We start from the raw sequence: 12547 nt of genomic DNA on the forward strand, positions 1-12547 counted from the left end.
TTAGTGTCAGAATGATCCACTCTGTTGCTTCAGGCTCCAGTGTCTGGAATCCATGTTGATCCATGTCTGATTCATCTTTATAAAGGTTAGTCTTTCAAAATTTTGGGAGGAAGGGTGAGTTCTCTTAGGGGTAACTATGCCTCCTGACACACTGAACACCCACTCTGATGCCACACTACTGGCTGGGCAGGAAAGCATGCCCATAGCAAACTCAGCCAGTTGCGGCCACACTTCAAGTTTGCATGCCCAGTAGTCCAGGAGATCTTGGATAATGGGTGACAGAGTGAAGTCCAAGTATGCCACAACCTGCTGGTTGAGGTTCTGCTTAACTGGTTTTTGTATCCCTCTCAGAAGGTCAAAAAAATTCCCCCATTTTTGACTGGTAGCGAGGGTCTAACAATGAGGATAGCCAGTAGACATCCCTCTGCCGAATCCTGACAATGCAGCTGTCTCTAAGTAAACAAGAAAGCATGTATCTGGTCATTTGCACAAGAGACTTGGAGGGACTCCCTGCCACCATCTCCGCTGCATACCTCCACGGTCTTTTGGGGTCATCTGTGTCACCTTCGTCATCGCCCTCCAGCTCCTCATGCGCCTCTCCTGTCCCTTGGGCAGGTAAATGACCTAGTTGTGTATAAAATTCCTGGGCATTTATGTCCTCATCCTCATCCTGCTTCTCTGCCAGTTCATCCTCCTCCATGGCTGAGGTGGCCGTGAGATGTAGACGCATATATTTTGTCCCTTCTCCAATTAGAGTTCTCCTCTCCAAGATGAGAAGAAATTAAATTTCTTCATTCATTCCATTGTTCTGCTGAATGACAAATAAAGTGGCCTCCTCCAAGGGCCTGAGCAAATGGCATGTATCAGGCATAAGCTGCCACAGGCTAATGTGGAAGTTACACAGGGGAGTAAACCTATCCGACTGCAGCATCAAGAATTCATTGACCACCTTCCGCTGCATGTACGGGTGGTCTAACATATTTTTCACAGCTCTTGCAGTTCAGTGGATGACTTTGGGGATCAGGTGAAAAGAAGATATAAGACGTGCGCCATGCAGGGTGCATGGGTCAGCCCTCACTGATGCAGGGCAGACAAAATGTTCTTCCCATTATAAATAATTATGGTTCCTATCTCCAGTTGGCGATGAAACAGCCAGTGTTTGATTTCTTTATTGATGATGTCGAGCAGTATCTCTCCAATGTGGCTCAGTTTGGCCAGGCTGCGGAGGTACAGAACTGCATGACAACGTCTTGCTTTGCATAGATGATATGCTGGAAGACCACTGTGAACTGTGCTTAGAGGAGAGGGTGAGGACAACATGGAGAATGAGGAAGCAGAGGAGGAGATTGGCACAGAAATCCCAGCATTATGTGGAGGAGGCTTTGCCATCACCTGCTCATGTTGCTGATGTGACTGGGCCAGAACAACATTTACCCAGTAGGCTGTGAACAACATAAATTGTCCTTCACCATAGTTAAAACTCCATATGTCATTGCTGGTGTGAACTCTACCAGGCACCCAGAGGCCCAAGGTTGGCCCACCTTCTGCTCAACGTACTGTACATGTGAAGTTGGATGAGTGCACGCATTTTGCTGTCTTTATGTAATTGCCTCGGTGATTGATTGCTGTCGAAACAAGTGATGAGGAGGAATATCAGGAGCAATAGATGACATTGAAGTCGATAGAAAGGAACAGCTTCCTTCTGCTGATGTTGATGAGCCCTGACTTCTAGAGAGGAGGCGCAGGCCGGTGGAAGATGCAGAGTTTGCTGCATCAGGCTGTAAGACTAAATGAGTGGCATGGTTTTTCTACACCACTTAATGGTGACGCCCCATGTGTTGACGCAGGGTCATCATGCCAACATTAGCATCCTGGCCGTGCTTCACTTTCTGCCCATTCATCCTGCATACTGCCACGCTTAAGTTCCCCCGTGACTTGGTGAAAAATTCCCACACTGCTGAGTATGGCAGTTTTTTTTCCACAACTGTGTGATGCCTGCCTGCCACTGCTTTTATGAACCCATGCACTGCTAATGTGATCCTTACAGGTAGTCTCCCGAGTAGCAGATGATGTACCCCTCATGTTTTTGGCTTCAAATCTCTCACTGTTTCCCCCTGAGTACCTCACAGGCACGCTTCCACCCTGCTGGCAGGCACGCTTCCACCCTGCTGTCTTCCGGACACGCTGCCACCCTCACCCCATGATGATGATGATGCCCCCTCTTCACTGGCTCCCACGTGCGATTGGATATATCATCATCTATGAATGTCTGGACTTCACATGTGTCACCCTCACCTTCTCTTGCGCACATCCCTGACATCTTGCAACATGTGCTTCCACCCGTCTGTGTTCGTCAGTAGTTTCACGCCTGATGAAGTCCACAGCGGACCTCTTCTTCAAGTCCAGGCTGACCTGTAACTGCTGACTGTCCTCACAAAGCTCATCTTAGCTGAAAACCAGAGCAGAGCCGGTGACAGAGGCAGTTCCTGGGCCATGCCAACTAAGCAGAGAGTCAGAAGAACCCACCAATTCCTCGCTGTCTGTATCTGTTGTCACTTGAGATGATTGTGAAAAGCAAGTCAACCATTCCAGTACAGCTGGATTGTTGGTCAAAGCATGACCACTGGATGACAGTGGCAGCTCTGACCTGTTACTGAGGCTGCAACAACGCCCCCTGCTTCTGCTGCTACTTGTGTCATTTTTGACACTGCTCGTTCCTTTTAAGGGGCCAAGGCAACTGTCTGTTGGCCACAGTGTACAGTATCTTTATCACGAAAAAATAACAGATTAACTCAGAATGTGGGTGCACTAGAATGTGATTCACACAGAGATATATTACACCTGACTTTAATAATGAGGTACACAAACTGTATCACTAAAATAACGGATTAACTCAGAATGTCGTGCACTAGAACATGATGCAAACGGCGATATATTACACCTGCGTTTAATACTGAGGCATAGTAACTGTATCACTAAAATAATGGATGAACTCTGAATGTCGGTGCACTAGAACATGATGCACATGGCGATACACTCTCCCTCTCCAATATTCTTCTTTGAAACACTTTGCAGCAACACTGCCCCTAGCACGTAAGTGTTTCCCTATGCTCAGCTCACAGGACAATGACGGAGACCGCGTGGAATGAGGGTTTTATAGGGCTGTGACATCAAAGGGGATGGCTATCTGCAGCTTCTTATTTTCACTTTGTAACACTTGCAGCCACCATTTTAGGAAACACTGATTCATATGAATCACCAGGAAATATGGATTAATTGCAAATCAAATTTTCCTAAAGTTCTTTCATTTCGAATGTTTCACTTCACTCAACGCTACCATCTGTCCTCAATAAAGGACAATTTTTTTAATTTTAAAAAGCATAACAAATTTCAAGGAAAAGTGTGATTTTAAACTGGCTGTTTGTTAACATTGTCAACCATGTGTTTACACATAGCTGTACATGTGTCAGTGTAACATCATTTACTATTGCTGTCATTGCATTAAAGCGCTTAAAAAGGTAAGGTAGGAGAGGGGGAGAGAGAGAGAGAAACTGAAAAAAGAGAAAGACAGGAGAGAAAAAGGAGACTTCAGAGTGTCATATAATTTTCAGGCCAATTGGAACACTTTTGATTAGGGTAGAAACAATTCATACTCAAATTTTTATTTGGACCCAAAATGAAATTTGTTTATCTCTTATTGTCAGTGAATCAAATCTAACAGCCGAATCGATAGAATCAGAGCTGAAAACTATTTCAGGAAATTCTAGTTCTTGTGAATAATTTTTTGTTTTTTTTGTTCACAGAATGTACTTCATCAACATAACTGCCTTGGACTATTGCCATTTACAATAGAGAAGCCTAGGTGGTAAACTTTATGTTCCTCATCATTTAATTTCTAAATGAAATTCTTCTAAATTTATCAGAAGCAATAAAATTGTCTGTTCCTTCCATTAAATATTTATATTTGAAAAAGCAATAAAACTGATAAAATTTAAATCATGAAATTCCCTCAAATTATTTTTTCCAAAATGTATCTGCTGGAGTTAAAACAAAAACTATGCTGTATGTCAGAACTCGTAACAACTTGTTTTAATGGCTGTGATTTGGCCAGTTTATTGAAAAAATGCTATTAACGTGCCAAAAAGTTGTTAATGTGAAGAAAAGAACAAATCTTCTGTATTTAATAGTGAGCGAAACGAGCTTCGCATCCAAGATAGGAAGTTGATTTGTTCAACACTTTGAATGCTGTACAGAGATTCGTCTCCGTACAGAATTCAAATGTATGGGCTCCAGCGAGGGAAATTTGTTATAACTGAAATCTTGTGGGGCTTTTGGAAAATAACTTTAGACTTTGATTTTTTTACTTTTAAGCCAGTTTATAACTTGGATCGGAGGTCGGCTTCGTTACCAAGGAACCAGCCGTTACCAATCATTGGCTGAAGTTATTCACAAAGTCTAGCGAGACTTCAGTGATAATAAATTTCACCTCGTCAGAGTCTATTCCTTTTAATGCTGTATAGAGACTAATCTCCCTATAGCATTAAAACAAAGTTTTGAAAGAATCGACTTCGGATCTTGGATCCGAAGCTTGATTAGCTCAACAATAGTAGCTGTTCTTTTAATATTTTAACTTGGATTACTGTATTTTTATACTAACCTATATTACAAGCAAAGAAAAAGGCTGTGTTATTCAGAGCTTTGTAACCAAAAAGGCTGTGTTAGGCCTCATGCACACGACAGTATTTTTTACAGTCCGCAAAACGGGGTTCCGTTGTTCCGTGATCCGTTTCCGTTTTTGTTTACGTGTGTCTTCCTTGATTTTTGGAGGATCACCAGACATGAAGGAAAGTGAAAAAGTTTGCCTTGCAAATGATAGGAAAAAAACGGACACGGATTACGGACGCGGATGACCATCTTGGGTGCATCCGTGTTTTTTCACAGACCCATTGACTTGAATGGGTCCGCGAACCATTGTCCGTGAAAAAAATAGGACAGGTCATATTTTTTTGACGGACTGAAAACACGGATCACGGACGTGGATGACAAACGGTGCATTATCCGAGTTTTCAACGGACCCATTGAAAGTCAATGGGTCTGCAGAAAATCACAGAAAACGGAACAACGGACACGGAACACAACAACGGTCGTGTGCATGAGGCCTTATTCAGAGCTTTTGATCAATTTTAGGACTATTATAGTCCGTTAACAACAGGTTGTCTAATTAAAAAAGGTTTGCCTCAAAAGTAAGCATTTGGTAAAAAGGACAATTGTAATGTGAATTATGTTTTACAGTGTAACAATATATGTTTTAATATTTTTTTTTTTCAGACATATCCATATTAATAAAGTTATGAAGATGCTGTCCAAGATTTTGATATTGATGTCCTATCCTCAGGTCAAGTAACTCCCGGCACCCCTGACAATCAGTTGTTTGAAGAGGAGTGAACGCTGCAATCTCTTCGTAGGCCAATGGCATCACATTCTTCAGATCCTGATCAGATTTTGAAAGCCTATCCTAAAGATAGGCCATCAATGCCAAAATGTCAGGCAATCCCTTTAAGTAAAAACAAGAAGATTAATACACATATTTCCCTCCCCATCCCCTCTATCCTAGACTCTTACCCTCCTGGAGCCACTGACATTTTCCTTATACACTATATTTATACTCTTACTCTAGTGTCAAATCCTGTATTTCTTGGGATGTGAGAACCTATTTAATCAGGGTCTTCCACTTTCTTATAAATAAAACAAAACCAGCTCACCCTGTATTTTTTGTGGAGCGAGTTCAATGTGCATGGGATCCTGCTTAAACAAACGGTGTAAGAAAACGTGATCCAGCTCCATTTAAAACTGGCAAATCCTTTATTCAGTTCTCAATACAAACCACAGCAGTATTGTAAACCACATAATCCACTGCAGGAGAACCTTCATGTTTTGAGCAGATGTAGCGTTCTTAGGCCTCTTTCACACTACAGTATGTCCATTTCAGTGTTTTGCGGTCCGTTTTTCACGGATCCGTTGTTCCGTTTTTTTGCTTCCGTTATGGTTCCGTTTCCGTTCCGTTGTTCCGTTCTGTTTTTCCGTATGGCATCTACAGTATACAGTAATTACATAGAAAAAATTGGGCTGGGCATAACATTTTCAATAGATGGTTCAGAAAAAACGGAACGGAAACGGAAGACATACGGATGCATTTCCGTATGTGTTCCGTTTTTTTTTGCGGACCCATTGACTTGAATGGAGCTACTAATATAGGACATGTTCTATTTTCCAACGGAACGGAAAAACGGAAATACGGAAACGGAATGCATACGGAACACATTCCGTTTTTTTGCGGAACCATTGAAATGAATGGTTCCGTATACGGAAAAAAAAACGGTAGTGTGAAAGAGGCCTTAATCATGGCGCTACATGCAGGATGATGTGCAGGATAGAAGAGGCAGACTGTAACAGTCAGCATAACTTATGTGACTGCTCAGCCAGCAACACGTCGCAGTGACTCCTCTAGCTCAGAGTTTATGATGCAGGGTACTTTTTCAAAGTAGATTTTTTACACTAAAACACTTATTAGATAATTCATGAAAAACAGTTTCTGAACTTGGCAGAGTGACCAGCGTGACAATGTGAATTAGCTCAATATAGCAGTTCTGACGACAGGTTCCCTTTAAGGCTAGAAGCATAAAAAAACCTAATCTAATGAACTTCTGGGTTCGGAATATTCATGTTCAATCCTCAGGATAGGCCATCAATATCAGATTGGGGCAACTTTTCCGATTGGCTGTTTGAAGGAGACACGGTGGTGTAGGCTAATACATTTCTAGCTCTAACCAGTAGGTTCTATTGACATTGTTGGTAAAAATAATGTAGCTTTCAGGAGACCATATTAGATCGTCACACTCATTCGGAAATTCTACTGCACTTGTTACCACCTGTTCTGACTGACAAGGTTAGGGGGAGATGGCACCATACCTCAGCATTGGTTCACAGATAACTAGATTAACATTTGGTTTTTAAATTATTTTGTTTTCGTTGTTACATCACGGATAGCCAAGGGGAGGAAGAGTTCTTTGTGTTCCATGTGAAGTATTGTGGTTTTAGAAAGGTCCCTTTACAAATCTGATAATTGCCAGAAGTAAATAAATGTCTCTATTTATATAAGAACAAACATGTTTTTTCTAATACAGAACTATGAGTGGCCTACATTAACATTTTTATAACATTATTTGTGTAGTTTGATTAGTCTTTGATGGATGCTAAATTGCCATTGAAATATCTATCTATCATTTATCTGTACTGTCAGGTCACATTACCTACATGACCACCAGCTAATATCAAGGGTAGGGTTGAGCAAATTGAAGTATCCAAAGTGGGAATTTCAGGGAAAATTTGATTCGCCGCAAAGCTGTATTTCGTTGTGGTCCGTGGTAACAAATCTATTTTCAATGAAATTGCAGTAGAAACAAAAAATAACATACTCACCTCATCCACGGCCTGCGATGATGCTAGGGAGACTTGTTCCCATCACCGCCTGCTATTGGCTAACCCGCCCCTGATGCCGGATGTTTTCATCCGTGCGACGGGGGAATGCAGCGGCAGCCATGCAGGCTTCAAAAGCGACACGGGTGCCGCGGATCGAGGTAAGTACATTGTATGTGAGGGGTCTGGGCATATGGGGGAGCTTTTCAGGAGTTGGATAACCCCTTTAACATCATATGTTGTTGTACAAACTTTTGAGGCAATCACTGCAATCAAGAGATTTCTGGAACTGTAAATGGGACTTCTGCACCTGTCCACAGGTATTTTGGCCCATTCCTCACAAGCAAACTGCTCCAGCTGTCTCAGGGTTTAAGGGTGCTTTCTTCAGACTGCATGTTTTAGCTCCTTCCACAGATGTTCTTTAGGATTTAGATCAGGGCTCATAGAAGGTCACTTCAGGATAGTCCAATGCTTTGCTCTTAGCCATTCTTGGATGTTTTTAGCTGTTTGTTTTGGGTCATAATACTGTTGCAGGACCCATGACCAGCAACTGTGACTAAGCTCTCTGACAATGGGCAGTATATTTCATTGAATGCATTGATAGCCTTTAGCTTTCATTGTACCCTGCACAGATTCAAGACAACTTTTGCCAAATGGAGTCTCCTCTGTCTTTCACAATAGGTACACTGGGGGAGATTTATCAAACTGATGTAAAGTAGAACTGGCTTAGTTGAACATAGCAACCAATCAGATTCCACCTTTCATTTTGCAGAGGAGCTGTGAAAAATGAAAGGTGGAATCTGATTGGTTGCTATGGGCAACTAAGCCAGTTCTACTTTACACCAGTTTGAAAAATGTCCTCCACTGTTCTTTTCTTTGTATGCGTCATTTTTGCCTCTGTGAGCATATAACTGATTTGACTTGCCAAAAACCTCCAGTTTCGTCTCATCTGTCCAAAGGACATTCTTCCAGAAGCTTTGTGACTTGTCAATATGCAATTTGGAAAATTCTAGTCTCCTGGTAATAGTGTTTAAATTGCTTTGTGATCATGTTTTGGGCATTAATAAATTATAACTTTTTGGTGTGCACCATTTTCTTGTGTTCTTTGTTGGAATTGAACATGGTGTGATCTGACACTGATGTACATTGAAGTTAACCTCTAATCTTTTTGAAAGTTGTTCTGGGCTCTTTGGCTCTTTGCTTTATCTGTCTCTTTAATGTTCCTCTTGCAGCCATGTCTAGCGCAGGGGCAGACTGGGAACTTAAAGCCCTGGAAAAAAACGCTGTACCATTGAAAGTAAAGATCTTCAGACGAGTCATGCACGATGCGTCTGCTAGGCCTGCCCCTCGCGCTTCCCGCCCCGGACTCCATATAGGAACAATAGCAGAGAGTGGCACTCTACTACGCTACTGGCTTGTTCGCTACTGTACCTAACCGCAGCGCATCTCCTCCTCCTCAGGACTGCCATAAACAAAGGTATTTAAATCTACTGAGAGTTTGTGTATGACCAGATTGGGGGTGGGGAGATGAGAGGGAGATAGGGAAATTAGTATGTGACCAGATTGGGACTGGGGGCAGGAATGGGAGATGAGCATGGGACCCTATTTGAGAAGGGGGGGTTGAGCTTGGGAGATGGGGGAATGAGCATATGGCCAGATTTGCCATGAGGGGAAAAAGGTGAGCTTGGAGAGATGTGGGAACAAGCATGTGACCAGATTGGGGGGGACAGGATTGTGAGCTTAGGGAGATGGGGGAATGAGCACTATGACCAGATTGGGATTGGGGGGGGGGGATGGTGAGCCTGAATGTGATTCCTGGGGGAGTAGGGGAGGCGGGTTATGAAGAAAAACAGCTTTCTGACTACTTTGGGGAAAGGAGTGATGAGCCAGAAAATGATTTCTGGGGGGGGGGGGGGGGGGGGGAACAAGCTATCTGACTACTTTGGGGGGCGTGGTGGGGATGGTTTTGCAATGTGATTAGTCTGTGAGGGGGTGAGATCTAATTGTGTATGTATCCTCAATCCTGCTGCACTCCTTCCTCTCCCAAGGGGGGAGTATACTGCAGATGGAGATTCTGAAGATTTTATTGATCTACGTGCTGAAGAAGATCTTCAGGAAGAAGAACTATGGGCCTCAACCGACTCTCTTTACAAAGAACAAGAACATGATTGCATTACAATGATGGAAGCTGAAGTAGGAACTCCACCATCAATACAGGATACTCCTTTGCAAAACCCACACTGGACACTCTTTGTAGACGGTTCAAGGTATGCCGATGACAAAGGGAAATTCCATACAGGCATGGCAGTTACTAGTGAGTATGAAGTCCTGTGTGCAAGGCAATTGCGCCCAGACCAGTCAGCACAAGAGGCTGAACTCATAGCCCTTACTGAGGCCTGCCTCATAGCAAAAGACTCCACTGCTAACATCTACACAGACTCCAGATATGCTTTTGGAGTAGTTCATGATTTCGGAATAATATGGAAGGCCAGAGATTACATTACAGCAGCAGGAACCCCAATTAAACATGCTTTAGCAGTGGAGGCTTTGATGACTGCAGTACTCCTGCCCACCAAAGTAGCAGTGATCAAAGTAAAGGCACATACCCGTGCTGACACACCAGAAGCCAAAGGAAATGCATTGGCTGACCAAGCAGCCAAACAGGCAGCAATGGAAGAGGAAAGAGCACAGCCAGATAAAATCATGTTAGCACAACCGGATGTCAAGCAACAAGAAGTATCATGGGAACTACTGAAACAGATGCAGAAGCAAGCCACCCGCTCAGAAAAGGAAACCTGGCTAAAGGAGTCAGCCCTGGAAGAAGAATCCGGACTTTGGACACAAGGGAAGAAAGTGTGCTTGCCTAGAGCACTCTATCCTGTAATAGCCTCTGTGGCCCATGGGCCCACTCATCAATCTAAGACAATAATGAAAGAACTCATCGATAAAATATGGGTAGCCCCAGGAATCACTCCTGTACTAGTGAAATATGTCCAGTCATGTTTAATCTGTGCCCAATGCAATCCAGGTAGGACTGAGCCCACGCCTAAAAAATGTCTCCCAAAAGCCTTATACCCCTTCCAGAGGATCCAGATTGATCATATCCAGATGCCAATGTGCCAAGGGTTTCAATACGTGTTAGTAGTGGTAGACATGTTCTCTGGGTGGCCAGAAGCCTACCCCGTCAGGAATCAGACAGCAACAACTACTGCTAAAAAATTGATACAGGAAACTGTCTGTAGGTACGGGGTACCTGAGGTCATTGAGAGTGATCAGGGCCCAGCATTCACTGCTAACCTAACCCAAGAGGTCTGGAAGATGGTAGGGTCACACCTGGCATTCCACACCCCTTACAGACCCCAAAGTAGCGGCAAAGTCGAGAGACTGAATGGGGTATTAAAGTCAAAAATGCTGAAAATGACTAGGGAGACAGGGCTCAATTGGGTTCAGTGTTTACCAATAGCACTCTTTGCAGTCAGACACACTCCCAAACCTCCCCATAAGCTGACTCCACATGAGATATTGTTTGGGTCGGGACCCCGGATGGGGCTGTACTTCCCTCAACAGTTGCAAATGCATTATGAATCTGTTGCAAAGTATGTGATAGCTTTGAGCAAACAGTTGTCTAACATCCATGTACAAGTCTTTTCTTCCATTCCAGATCCTGACTCCCTAGAAGGCAGCCACACTCTGAAACCAGGAGAGTGGGTAGTGGTCAAGAAACACGTCAGAAGTACCCTAGAACCACGCTTCGAGGGGCCTTACCAAGTACTACTGACCACTCCAACTTCTGTAAAGCTCGAAGGGAGATCCACCTGGATCCACGCCTCTCACTGCAAAAGGATAAGGAACCCGCCAGATTCAGAAATAACAAAATGATTTTCTTTTATCTGCTAGCACTGGTGACACTCACCAGTGCATACATTCCTCCCCCGGCAGAAATGGATGATGACGGGTGGGACAATAAGTTTGTCAAACATCATCAAGTGTTGTATAAAAGCCTGAAGGAAGGTGATTCTGACACCACCACCTCTTCACTAAAAGATTGTTGGATATGTACACATGGCCCAGTAAATGCTAGAGCTATGCCTTATTTAGCTGTGCCCCTAACCTTCCAAGAGATAAAAGATTTGGCAGGATCAGCTGTTTTCCTTTCTAGCATAAAAGAGGTTAATACCAAAAATGGCAACAGAAAAGCTTCCCTAATAGTAGTAGCATGGGATGGGTCCCCATGGCTAATGATAAACAGAACAGGACCCTCAGCTCAGAATAGCAATATGCCCTGGAATGACTATATGTGGAGCAATGTATCCTGCTTCCCAAATTGGACCCACTGTTACTGCCTACAGGTACAAACCCATGGTATGGTTTTCAGTTCCCATAACAGATCAGGCTGCAATGATTCCAACCCAGACAGTCCAGTACAGTGCATTGGTATATATGCTGAAGCAAGTGGTGATCTGGCCTGCGCCCGGCGCAGTGTAAAGGACTTGACAATAGGGATAACTAGTAAAACCACAGAGGGTCAAGAAAAGGGGCAAAAACTAGCAGAAGGTATCAAATTAGCCCACTTAATCACTCGTTTGTTCAATAGTACAGTGGTTTCGGTCCCAAAAAATATATACCTAGTATGTGGACACAGGGCATATAAATGGCTCCCTTCGGATTTCAAAGGTTTATGTACAATTGCTAGGCTCACACCAGCCACTTTTACACTGCCTCATGGAAAATTAAATGTCAATGCCATCCCCAAACACACCTTATATAAAAGAGCCGCAGATAACATTCCTAGACCAAATGGAAAACCCCATCTTGTAGAAATGAGTGGTGCCAACAAGTTCTTTAGTACTCTATTAATCTATCCTATGCTTACACAAACATATGACAAGCTAGTAATGGCTACCGACTACTTGGATGATCAGATTTGGGAAATTATGAAACTGATGAATACATCTAATGTTGTCCAGAATCAGCTCATCATAGTCACTAATCAACACACTTTAGTATTAGACTATTTGACTGCAAAGGATGGAGGTATGTGTCAGGTAGTAGGTACTGCATGCTGCCATTA

This window comes from Bufo gargarizans, chromosome 5 (assembly GCF_014858855.1).
Source record: "Bufo gargarizans isolate SCDJY-AF-19 chromosome 5, ASM1485885v1, whole genome shotgun sequence".
In the NCBI taxonomy this organism is placed as follows: domain Eukaryota; kingdom Metazoa; phylum Chordata; class Amphibia; order Anura; family Bufonidae; genus Bufo; species Bufo gargarizans.